Here is a 12,538-nt window from a genome sequence, read left to right as displayed (position 1 = left end):
AAGTGCTGTGCTAGGTGATGGAAGGATGAGATCCCACCTTCATGGAGCAGTAACCCGGTGAAGAGACAGGGCGTGAACATGGTTATAAGGCGTGGCCAGTGTGATAGAAAGGGACAATCACGCCATTTGTTTCCATCTCTCGTCCTGCTGTTTTGTTATTTAAATCAACCGTGTTAAGTTCCTTGGTATCACCCCGTCTCCTTTATCGCCACCACTCCCACCTCACCACGTCTCGCGCTCAGTGACTGGCAGCTGGGAGGAGGCGATGGGCACCCTGTCAGCAGCACTCCGTGGGCCCCCTCTCTCTACCACCCCAGAACTCCCCAGGGAGGCTTTGGCCCTTGCTTCCTAACTTCCGCCAGCTTCTGAGCAACTGCAGGATTTGAAGCGGAAGAAATCGCAGATCATGAGGCGTCAACTCCGTTGTTGGTGTGCAGGTCTGCCTGTGACTCATGAGGGTGATGGAAAGGGCAGGACCCACGAGAAGATCATGATATGCCCAGCTTTAGGAACACAGCGTTAAATAGTGGGGTCTCTGCCCCCAGGTCCTCAGGTCTAATGGGAGGTCAGAGCAAGCAGGATGGAGGCAAATCCTTAAATAAGACCATATTAAGGAACATAAGGAACCTGGACAGTATATAGTGAGAAGGAAGAAACTCTGGGGCCGAAAAAAGGAATGAAGCCAGACAGATGCCATCACATCTCCAGGCTCTGAAAAATCCTCTCACATATTGCCCCCGTGGAAATTCCCACTTTGAAGCAGATTGGGTTGGGAGGGGTGGGGACTCATGTTCTGAAATTATGTCTAAAAACTGAAGGCATACAATTTCTGAAAGCAGAATTCCTAACATACAGTAGATGCTGAGAACATGTTTTTAGTTAAAATATTTTTTAATGTCAGAGAAGGAAAATTACGTTTGAAACCATGTGACTCTCATTTGTAAATGACAATTTTATAATGACATTTTATTTATTAAGATCAAATTGCAGGTAGAGGAGTGAGGACAGAGACTGGTTTGGTGAAACTAACCAGGCAGTGTGCCCAAGATGATCACCAGGTGAACTAGTTAATCTAGTTAAAAGCTTCAGGAGTTCAGAGGAGAGAGAATTTCATTAAGTATGGAGGAAGCTGAAGGAAAGGGTTTACAGAAAGCATTTAAGTAGGTCTCAAATACAAGAAGAGCAGGCCTCCCACCTTCTCCCAAACCTGTGTCTCCACAGTTCTTCAGTGACATTCTATGTTCTCCTTTTGGTCTTGATTTGGTTTCCTGAATATTTTCCCCAACAGATTTGGAGTTTTCTTGCGGATAGATGTATAGGGTCTAACCCAGGGCTCCACACTCAGAGGTGTTTGTGAGTGATGAATTAACTTAGCAAATGAAAGAACTTGAATTAATCTTCCCTAAGGGGAAGGGAAAGCTTTTAACTGTTTATTTCAAATTTTTCACTGAAATGAAATTTTTTTTAAGTTGCCTCTGCCCTTATGATCTAATATATCACCTCAGTTTTCTAGCTGCAGTGCAGTCTGAGAGAGAGAAAACCAAGACGCAAAGCTTACAAGAGAAATGGCTGAAGTGCGGATGGGTAGATGGTATCCCAAGGGTAGCATTTTCTTTCCTAGAAGAAGCTCTTTGTAGACGGCATACTTGCTGTGCTTTGGGGATGTCAGGACCCACTTGCACATCCGCAAACTAGTAAATCAGAACATACCCGCTTTTCCAGCCCCCAAGCCCACATAAATATCTGCTCCTGGAGAAATAACCTCTAAGGATTCTTGTCATTGGGAACATCTACTCTCTGTCCTCAGAGACTTACGAGGCAAATCACTCCGAAAACCAGAGAAGTTAAATAGTGCATCCAAAGCGACACAATTAAATGGAAACCTGGACGTTGACCTACTCTTTGCTTATACGTTTTTTTCCCAGTTACTGTGTTTTCACATGCTGTGGCCTATGAACCTAGTACTCCAAGCTACAACAAACAGCACCTTCAGATTGAAGCCTGATCCTTCAGTCTGAATCATGTTTACCGTGCTACACACAAAACGTTTAGGTAACCTGCCTGCCAGTGAAGGAGATGTAAGAGACCCAGGTTCGATCCCTGGGTCAGGAAGATCCCCTTGAAGAGGAAATGGCAACCCACTCCAGTATTCTTGCCTGGAGAATCCCATGGACAGAGGAGCCTGGTGGGCTACAGTCCATTGGGTTGCAAGGAGTAAGACACGACTGAAGCGATTTAACACACATCCTTAATCTAGTAGTACTATATGAGGACAAGGATAATAAGTCGTTGTTTCTGAATAGTATTTTCTGATTTACAGAGCAATTTATGTTTTCATTTTCAAAGCAACCTTGACACAGACAAGAAACACACCATTATCTGTAATACCCACTTTTCACAAAGAAACCAAGCCACAGAGAAGTTAAATGGTGCCTCCAAAGTCATAGCATTAAATGAAACCTGGTAATTTAGCGGCTCTTTCCTTATTCATTCTCCCAGTGATTTTCATACACTGTGGCATGCAAACCGGGTGGTCCCAGATACAATGAAAACATTACCCCTGTGGCTATTCTCCAAGAGTCCACAAGATGGCAGTAAGGGATAGATATTGCATACACTTGCGTTCACCGGTGCCATCTGGCCTGTTTGCTGAGTGTTTGTACTGTTGTACGTAATAAAACTGATTGTTAGCCTAATGCTAGAGTTTTCAAATATCATTCGGAGGACTTCCCTGGTAGTCCAGTGGTTAAAGTTCTGCCCTTTCATCGTCGGGTGCACAGCTTCAACCCCTGGTCAGGAAACTAAGATCCCACATGCCACACAATGGCCTGTGTATATACACACACACACACACATATATCCCCTGGAGGAGGAAATGGCAACCCACTCCAGTGTTCTTGCCTGGAGAATCCCATGGACAGAGGAGCCCTGGGGACTGCAGTCCATGGGAATCGCAGAGTCAGACAAACTGAAGCAACTTAACACAGCACATACGTATATATACATATAATTCATAGAATAAAAGTGAATTAATATGTTAAAGTAAAATTTCTGACTTCATTACTGTTTTTTTCCTTTCTTTTTTATAAGAGTCCCATTTTTTAAAGACACAAAATGCTAAGAATCAGCCAAGAGCCCTAAGAGCCAAACAAGACTGCTTGGGAAAATGAAAAACGTTGCTCCTGCCTAAACATAGACTAATCGATGATTCTCTTGGTTGAAGGAAAGGAAAAGAAGGGTCAGTGAAGGGCCAGTAGTTAATCTTCCATATAATTTAATTGCTCGTTATTTCTCTCTGTTCAAAATCTACCCTGGAGGAAAACATTCCTGATCGACCTTGTTGAATGATGCCATGACTCAAGCTACAAAATAGTCATCTCCTGTGTCGCTAATAGGCATGGTTTAGTGCAACAGAAGCTGCCCTAAACTATGACCATTTTTTTCATGTGTTTTTCTTATTCTACTCACAGATTTGTGATAGAATTCAGGCTACTGGAAACTACATTTTGCTTTCATTTTTTTAAATCTGCTTCCACGTTCAATACATATGGGTCTGAGTTAGTTGTCCCAGAACTGCAAGCATCCCAGAAAACCACACTCTCTGTATTAAGCATAAATGACATCAAGTGTTTATCAGCATCTCCTTTGTATAGTAGACAGTACACCTCAGTTCAAAAAGATGGCAGTGAGTTCACATCAGACCTGAAGCATTTTAAAACGGGCATCAGCTATCTCTGGTGTAAAGTCCTTTGGGAACTCTCCCACGCCGCACAGATTTCTCGTTTGCCTCTCCTCCTGACTTCTTTCGCCTGATTACCTTCCAGTTCATGGTCATTTCTCATTAAAAACACATCTGTCGTTTTTGCTCCATTGTAAGAGACCCTCCTTTCACGTCACTGTATTTTGTAATCTCGGTTTTTTATTCCCCGAGAAAAAATTCTGATTGCAATCTATTAAGATAATATGTTTTTCATTCCCTTACACCAATATCTACTTAAAACTTCTGTTAGGAAATGAGATATGCCATTCTGTTCATTTATCCACCCTTCCCTGACTACAGCAAACGATCGAGGTCTTCAGGGTCTGCGCTCCCTTGCTCTGCGGGATGTAGTGATGACGAAGCCATTTGTCGTGTCCTCAAGATCCATGTGGTCTAGAGGAAGTGAGTAGGTCCACCCAGAGCGATGGCAGAAGTACAGAGAGACAGGCATTCAGAGAAGAGGCTAAACCTGACCCTCTCGTGAGCATGTGATCTGGGGAGGATCCACGCTCTCCTCAGAAATGAGCTGAGCTCCCAGATTCTCCCCATAAGTCCTACATAAACTATCTTTTCATTAGGCCCCAAGGAAAGAGCATGAAGTCCAATGCAGAAGTAAAAGCTAGGGCTGCTCATGAATTCTAACCAACTGGAGTCACCAAGATAGGAGATACAGGAGACTCATCAGGCCTCTGAGCAAGGCTGAGGCATTTGAGCCCTGGACCCATAAAGGGAAGCGCAAACAGTTCCCACTGGTGGACACGATGAAACCTGACCAGCTCCTGAGCACCTTCCCCCTGTGGCTCAGGGGACAAGAATCCACCGGCAATGCAGCAGACGCAGGTAGACACGGGTTCATCCCTGGACTGAGAAGATTCCCTGCAGGAGGAAAGGGCAACCCACTCCAGTGTTCTTGTCTGGGAAAGCCCACGGACGGAGGAGCCTGGCGGGCTGCAGTCCATGGGGCTGCAAAGTCAGACACAGCTGAGCACAGCACAGCGCACCCCCTCAGAGTCCTGCAGTCAGAGGACGGACGCTCATGGTGTCTGAAGACCCTTCCAGCTCCGACAGTCTAGAGATGTGTGTTTGAGAGAACTTTGGGATACTGAAAAGAAGCACTGAAGCTTCCAAACATTTCATTTAGGACTAATTACTAAAGATTTCCCTTTAATAAAAGCTTTTAAAAACTAAAAATTGAAGGCATGCATTCATGTTTTTTCAGTCTGTTTGGCTATAATTTACTTATCAGGATAAAGTCAAAATTCCTCCATATAGGTTTTTTTTTTTAGCTTGTGCAGTCTCATCTCTTTAAACCCCCTTCTTTGCATTATCTACTCTCCCCTCCTCACCCACTTATCCTAAATAGGTCATTTCTATTCATCCTTTGCCCGAGTCAGGAAGATCCCTCTGGAGAAGGGAATGGCTACCCACTCCAGTATTCTTGTCTGGGAAAATTCCATGGACAGAAGAGCCTGGTAAGGCTACAGCCCACGGGGTCACAAAGTCAGACATGACTGAGCAATTAAACACACACATACATTCATTCTTTAGATCACATTCACTTGTTACACTCTCTGAACACCCTCTTTCAAAATCCCTCTCAACACACACGGAGATGCCCCCAGGTTAGGTACCCATCTTAATAGACTCATAGACCCAGTACTTTCCCTCTCACAACACTTACCACTCTAATTTGTTAACAACACATTTAATGCTCGATTTTTCTCTCTAGATTGTAAGCCAGGACAATGTCTATCTTGCTTTCCTGACACATGATAGATATCCTATAAATATTTCTATTTCTAAATATCCTATAAATATAGATATCCTATAAATATGAATGAATGAATAAACTAATTATTTTAAGTCAGTAAATTCTGAATAAAGACCTAGTAAAATAGTACATGACATTGTATATCTCTGTTGCCCTGGATGATGTTACAAACTGTCCCTACAGGTTGACTCTTTAAGGACTACAGCTGACAGGAATGTGTGTAACCTAACAGTATTTGAAGAATGTTTTAAGACTAACATCTTCAAAATAAGACAGCAATAATTATACTTATGTCTTTCATATAACAGGGGCTTCCCTGATGGCTCAGATGTTTAAAGAATCTGCCAGCAAGGCAGAAGACCCAACTTCATATATCATAACACCTGGGTTCATATGAAAACCACTAGAGGGCAATGAAAGCCAACTTGAAACATCTTTTAGAGGAAAGAAGAGTAAAAATGTTTTTCTTGGTAAAATCTGGACAGATGATCTTATGTTGGGGATAGTTAAAGGAACTGTAGGCTATAGTTTCTGTGATTATGGGTTGAGCAGTTATAATTACCTTTCTCGTGTGGTCTTAAAACCTAGATTATCTGTGATCATAACATCCCTTTACATTTTATGCATGATCTCACTTGAACCTCACACAACATTGTTGTTGTTTAGTCGCTAAGTCACGTCCGACTCTATGCAACCCCATGGACTTTAGCCTTTCAGGCCCCTCTGTCCATGGGATTTTCCACAACACTAGCAGGGAATACATTCTTTTCCCATTTTCCAATGAAAAAACAACTGAGGTTCAAGAGGTATTAATGTAGTAAGTAGCCATAAGGAACAAAATTAGTGGCACAAACCATGTAAATACTTGTTGGCTGCTTATATTTACCACACATACAAAATTTTCCTTGCTAAGGCAGACAATCTGGGGGAATACAGTCCCAAAATTAATTACAGCAATTTAGAATGGAGACATAAGGCAGTGGCTTCTTAGCAGAAGATCTTGTGGTTCTAGGTGACCACAAGGTACCATCTGATGATGATGTCAGAATATGTACCTAGAACCTATTTACAGAAATATGCTGCTGGGGCCTAGAAAGGGGACAAGCTTCTGACCTTCACACTGGCTAGACCCATCCTCAGGCTATGTGGACCGTTCCAGTTGCTACATTTTTGAAATCAAGAAACAACAGACAAGAGCTAATGTACAAGATATATTAGAGAGTTAAGGAGAAATCACGATGTCCTAAAGGGGGTATGAGAACAAGGGAGATGGGGTTAGCTATAGTAATGCTTAAGCCCGTTGGCGCTGGAGTCAGAAAATGTGGATATGACTTGGTATTCACACTGAAAACCAATCATTCCAGGGACCTGGGTTGGTTTATTACGTATATCAAATATGGAAGCCAACATGGGTTTGTAAAAGGCTGGCCCTATGATTCACTTGCTGTAGAAGAAGCCTCTTGACTATCTTAGTCTGAGCCGATGGGAGAAGTCCTTTCTGGAGGCTGGGTGAAGGCCTGGGGAGGTCCCTGGGTGGCAGGCGTGGCCTTTCACAGTAGCAGGGGAGGGAGATGCTGAGCCTTCGGAGGCTTTTCTCCAATCTCCTCCTCCACCTTTTGCATAAGCAGACATGAGGTGGGTTCAGGGAGTTCTAAGGGCCAGCTTAGAGGGGGCGCTGTGGGGTTTTTCTTCACCTGAGGATGGCTTAGTGTCCCCTGCAGGTGGCAGGCATCTCACTGCTCACCCCTGTCACCGTGAATTTACGATGGATTTCACTTCCCAGAAGGTCATTCTTCACAATAAGATATAGGAAGCAGATTGGCTGGCCTGGCCTCTGCTATCACCGTTTTTTAGAAGATGTGAACGATGAACTTGCCTCTGTGGGTATATTGATGAAGGCAAATTGAATGATGAAACACCAGATCTTGGGCATGGCAGTCCTTTTATGAAAATGCCAAATGCTGTTTCCAGGAGAGGTTATCTTGTCCCTGCAAACTCCACCTAGTGATTATCACAGCAGGTGCACATCAGGAAGACGGAGAAACACGCCTTCATTTAATCCACCGAAATGTGACTGTCTTCGACGTTTTAACATATTGTCCAACACAATCCCCATGGCTGGCAAACTGATTATTGCTTCTAATCTAATGGATATCTCATGTAGCCTAGAAGTTGAATGAACTTCCCCAAAATTGTGTTATTGGAAGTGGCCGTGATTTGGACACCACCCATTTCCCTTCTTTGGTTGGGCAGAAGCTTGCTGTCCTCTCTGAAAGCTGTCATGGGTGGATCCTTGGAAAATGTGGAGACTCACGTGTTCCTGTGTGGAGTGAACATTGCTGATGATCCTCGGAAAGATCTGAACTCAGATGTAAGAACTGATAAAGATCATGAGCAGTGGGGAAGCATCCACAGAGAAGTGATTGTCGATGCCTATGAGATTATTGAAATGAAAGGCAATGCAGCTGACCTTTGACCCACACAAGTTTGAAGTTTGTCAGTCTACTTATATGCAGATTTTTTTTCTATATTCAAAATTCTCCAAACCAGGCTTCAGCAATACGTGAACCGTGAACTCCCTGATGTTCAAGCTGGTTTTAGAAAAGGCAGAGGAACCAGAGATCAAATTGCCAACATCCACTGGATCATTGAAAAAGCAAGAGAGTTCCAGAAAGACATCTATTTCTGCTTTATTGACTATGCCAAAGCCTTTGACTGAGTGGATCACAATAAACTGTGGAAAATTCTGAAAGAGATGGGAATACCAGACCACCTGACCTGCCTCCTGAGAAATCTGTATGCAGGTCAAGAAGCAACAGTTAGAACTGGACATGGAACAACAGACTGGTTCCAAATAGGAAAAGGAGTACGTCAAGGCTGTATATTGTCACCCTGCTTATTTAACTTACGTGCAGAGTACATCATGAGAAACGCTGGACTGGAAGAAACACAAGCTGGAATCAAGATTGCCAGGAGAAATATCAATCACCTCAGATATGCAGATGACACCACCCTTATGGCAGACAGTGAAGAGGAGCTAAAAAGCCTCTTGATGAAAGTGAAAGAGGAGAGTGAAAAAGTTGGTTTAAAGTTCAACATTCAGAAAACGAAGATCATGGCATCTGGTCCCATCACTTCATGGGAAATAGATGGGGAAACAGTAGAAACAGTGTCAGGCTTTATTTTGGGGGGCTCCAAAATCACTGCAGATGGTGACTACAGCCATGAAATTAAAAGACACTTACTCCTTGGAAGAAAAGTTATGACCAACCTAGATAGCATGTTGAAAAGCAGAGACATTACTTTGCCAACAAAGGTCCGCCTAGTCAAGGCTATGGTTTTTCCAGTGGACGTGTATGGATGTGAGAGTTGGACTGTGAAGAAGGCTGAGTGGTGAAGAATTGATGCGTTTGAACTGTGGTGTTGGAGAAGACTCTTGAGAGTCCCCTGGACTGCAGGGAGACCCAACCAGTCCATTCTGAAGGAGATCAACCCTGGGATTTCTTTGGAAGGAATGATGCTAAAGCTGAAACTCCAGTACTTTGGCCACCTCATGCAAAGAGTTGACTCATTGGAAAAGACTCTGATGCTGGGAGGGATTGGGGGCAGGAGGAGAAGGGGACGACAGAGGATGAGATGGCTGGATGGCATCACTGACTCGATGGACATGAGTCTGAGTGAACTCAGGGAGTTGGTGATGGACAGGGAGGCCTGGCGTGCTGCGATTCATGGGGTCGCAAAGAGTCGGACACGACTGAGCGATTGAACTGACTGACTGACTGATGGCACTATACTATCCATGCGCAATTGGTTAAATTCCTGAGTGCAAAACAATGGATACAGAGGAACCACATGTAGGGAGGACCCAACTATTGGTATAGGTGGATTTTTCAGCTTTACAGAGGGCCGGGGCCCCTAACACCTCCCTCACCCAGTGCTGGCCAAGAGTTAACTGTTTCTTGGGCCACTGGCCCATCTGTAGCTGATTTAACACAAAGTCTTTTACCACAAAGTATTTTGCAGACTCTTGAGCACATCCAGGAACTTCCCTGGATGTTCAGTGCTTAAGAGTCCATGCTTCCGCTGCAGGCAGTGGGGTTCCATCCTTGGTCGGGGAACTAAAACCCTGCATGCCATGTGTTGCAGCCAATGAGGAAAAAGGGAAAAAAAAAATACAGTACATTCAGTTTCCACCAATTAAGGACCTCTATAGAATAAATGAAGTATTCCTTAGTGTTCCTTGTACCATGGGAGAAAATGATATTACAGACCTTATACAGAACCTTGACAAGGTTCATCGGAGTTGGCGGGGAGGGGGAGTGCAGAAATACCTTGGGAAATTCAGAAAGAGTTCAAGCTTTAAAGTTTCTTAAAGCTACCATCTTGAAGTTATTGAAGAAGAGAGAGTAGGTATGGGACTGTAAATGTTAAACCTATAAATAAACTTTAAACCCCAAGAATTGGCAAGAGGAAAGTGCGGAGAGTGACTCCCCCATTTATTTAGCCCTCCAGGTCTTTTATTTAGCATCCAGATGTCAGATGATACTTATTTTTTACAATCCGAAGTGATTGTGTCAAACAAGGTGTTTTTGGTACCTCCAACATATCGCTACTCGTCTTATATATATACATTTGTAGTTGCCATTTGGTTCAAAAGAATCTATGATGTAAGTGTTTACTGTGTTATAGAAATTCTTATTTTAAGCTGGGGAAAAAAGTTCTAATTCCTTTAAATACATACTAATTATATTGCTCTGGCTGACTTATTCCTATGTTTATTTATGTACTATTTTAAAAAGTTATAACTACTTCGGTAAGGTAAAAATAAAGTACATACACAAAGGGGAAAAAGTGGATCTGGATCCTGACTCTAGACTTATAATTGTGAACTTGGGCAACTTATTTCTCTGCCTCAGTTTCCTCAGCCACAAAACGATGACCGTGTCTATTCACAGGGCTGATAGTAGAAAGAGTCAAAATAATGCGCGTACGTTTGATGCCACGTTTGGCACAAGGAAGGATTTAATAAATGCTTGCCCTTTGTTGTTGTTGGGCTGTTAAAGCATTTGCAAGGCCTTTCTGTAGAAAGGAATGTAGACTTATTTGTGTTGCCCCAGAAAATGTATCAGAACCCAGAGAGCCACTAGCTAAAAGCAAGGGTTCGTGAATCTGACAGGTCAGTTTTCAAATCCAGTTTCTACCACATAATGCATAACTAATCTTCGATGAATTACTCAGCCTCGCGGAGGCTCCATTTTCTTGTGTTATGAAGCATTTACGGCAGCTCTGCTCTGCGCTAAGTAAGTGGGCAGAGCAACAGGGTGTCATTTTACTCCATTGTAGTTAGTCAGCAGGGGACAGCTAACCATCTACAGGGCTTGAGAGAGAGCATACCTGCAGAGGGGGAGATTTTTTTTTTTATTAAATCTCAAAGGACCCTATCAAGTGCATCTGTTTCTACCCTTGAAAATGTCAGAAATAAAATTTGTTCCCACATTCAAGTTGTCTTCATCTGGCTTGCCATAAGCTGGTCCTCAAGTGGCCATTCATTCAAAACGACTTCCCCTAGAAGAGCATTTGGCCTTTAAGGTTGACTAGGTTCCTTTATTTCTTGAAGAGCAAAAAAAAAAAAAAAAGAAGGAAAAATGTTGGCTTTGGAGACAGAGAGATATCTGAACTTTGCTTTACTTGCTAACTAGCTCTGAGAACTTTGGACAATTACTTGGCCTCCTTGAACTAAATGTCCTCTGCAAAATAGGGCAGGCTTGTATGTCAAAGAATTGTTAAGGGGCTTAAGTGTGCCAGGGAATAGGCACCCAGCCTGGTGCCTGACACAGAGGAGGTCCTGCCCTCCTGGGCAGTAGCCCCAACAATCCCAGAGCTCATGGCTCTCTGAGCCAGCCTCGAACACTGGCCTTCTGATGATCATCCCACCTTAACCCAGGGATGTGGCCCCTGCCAGCTGAAAGCTGGCCTCTGGACCATCTCCCACACTTTTAGTCCATGAGCTCCCCGCCTCACACCCTGCGTGTACCTGGGATTCTAGTGTTCCCATGCTCTTTCTGTGTGCCCTCAGTGAAAATCTACCCTTCGGGAAAGAAATCAGGTGCCCCATCTCACCTTGAAATTGAATATCATGCAAAAGGCAAAGTGTCATCCCAACTACATTGAGATTTTAATAGTATAACAAGCTTAAAGCTAGAGCACTGACTCTCAAATGGTAAAATCATAGGATTTGCAACATTCCCCATGAGAAAAGAATTTCTGAAATGCAGGAGAGTCCTTCATCGCCTGAGTCCATTTTTACATTTCAAAGTTGACTACATGAGGCTGTGATCTCTCTGACAGCAAACCCAAACCTTATTTTTATTGATTCCAGTACATGGTGCAGCCTCCAGCAGGTTATGGGTATTCAATAAATGTAGACCAGATGGTCTTAAGGCCATGTCGGATGTATAAAAATATTTCCTAGCCCACACCACTGCTCCTAGATACAAATATAAAACCATTTATCAAACACTTGGGAGGAGGGAGTTAGAAGAAATAGAAGTACTTTTCTTTAATATTGAGGAGAGAGGGTGTAAATTCCTTTTACTTACGAGGGGGGATTTCATAGAAGAAGAAGGACTTGAATTGAGCTTCCCAAGGCCAGGGTGGCAGGATCACCCTGTGGCTCCTGAGTAGACAGAGTATTCCCAGCAGACAGCAAGAGAGCAGCTCAAAAGCTACTAGTGCTGATGACGACGCTGGAAGCACTTGTCTGAGCAGCTAGTTTTGGAAACCTGCACCCCAGCGTACATTTTCCTATCTGCATTTCAGTTTCCTCTGAACATTTTAAACCCTTCTCCTCCCACATCCCCTCTCACACGTCTCCTACACACTCCCGATCCTCCATCTCTCCCACATATATAGCAAAAAAAAAAGGGGGGATCTCGTTCTCTGTGATACTAACTTCCTCTAATCTTTGCTCAGTAACGTATCACAGTCAGAACAAGTTTCAACTCATT

At 43.4% G+C, this 12,538-nt stretch overlaps 1 protein-coding gene and 1 pseudogene across 11 annotated transcripts in view; both read left to right on the top strand.

Annotated features, from left to right (window-relative positions):
• The window catches only part of DLG2 (discs large MAGUK scaffold protein 2), a 1,427,929-nt gene that overhangs the window by 1,040,115 nt on the left and 375,276 nt on the right, over positions 1-12,538 (top strand). The window lies entirely within an intron of this gene.
• LOC138082740 (L-lactate dehydrogenase A-like 6B) lies at positions 4,522-8,007 on the top strand (annotated as a pseudogene).

This window comes from Capricornis sumatraensis, chromosome 8 (genome assembly GCF_032405125.1).
Source record: "Capricornis sumatraensis isolate serow.1 chromosome 8, serow.2, whole genome shotgun sequence".
NCBI classification, from domain to species: domain Eukaryota; kingdom Metazoa; phylum Chordata; class Mammalia; order Artiodactyla; family Bovidae; genus Capricornis; species Capricornis sumatraensis.
This window is presented reverse-complemented; position numbering and strand designations above follow the sequence as displayed.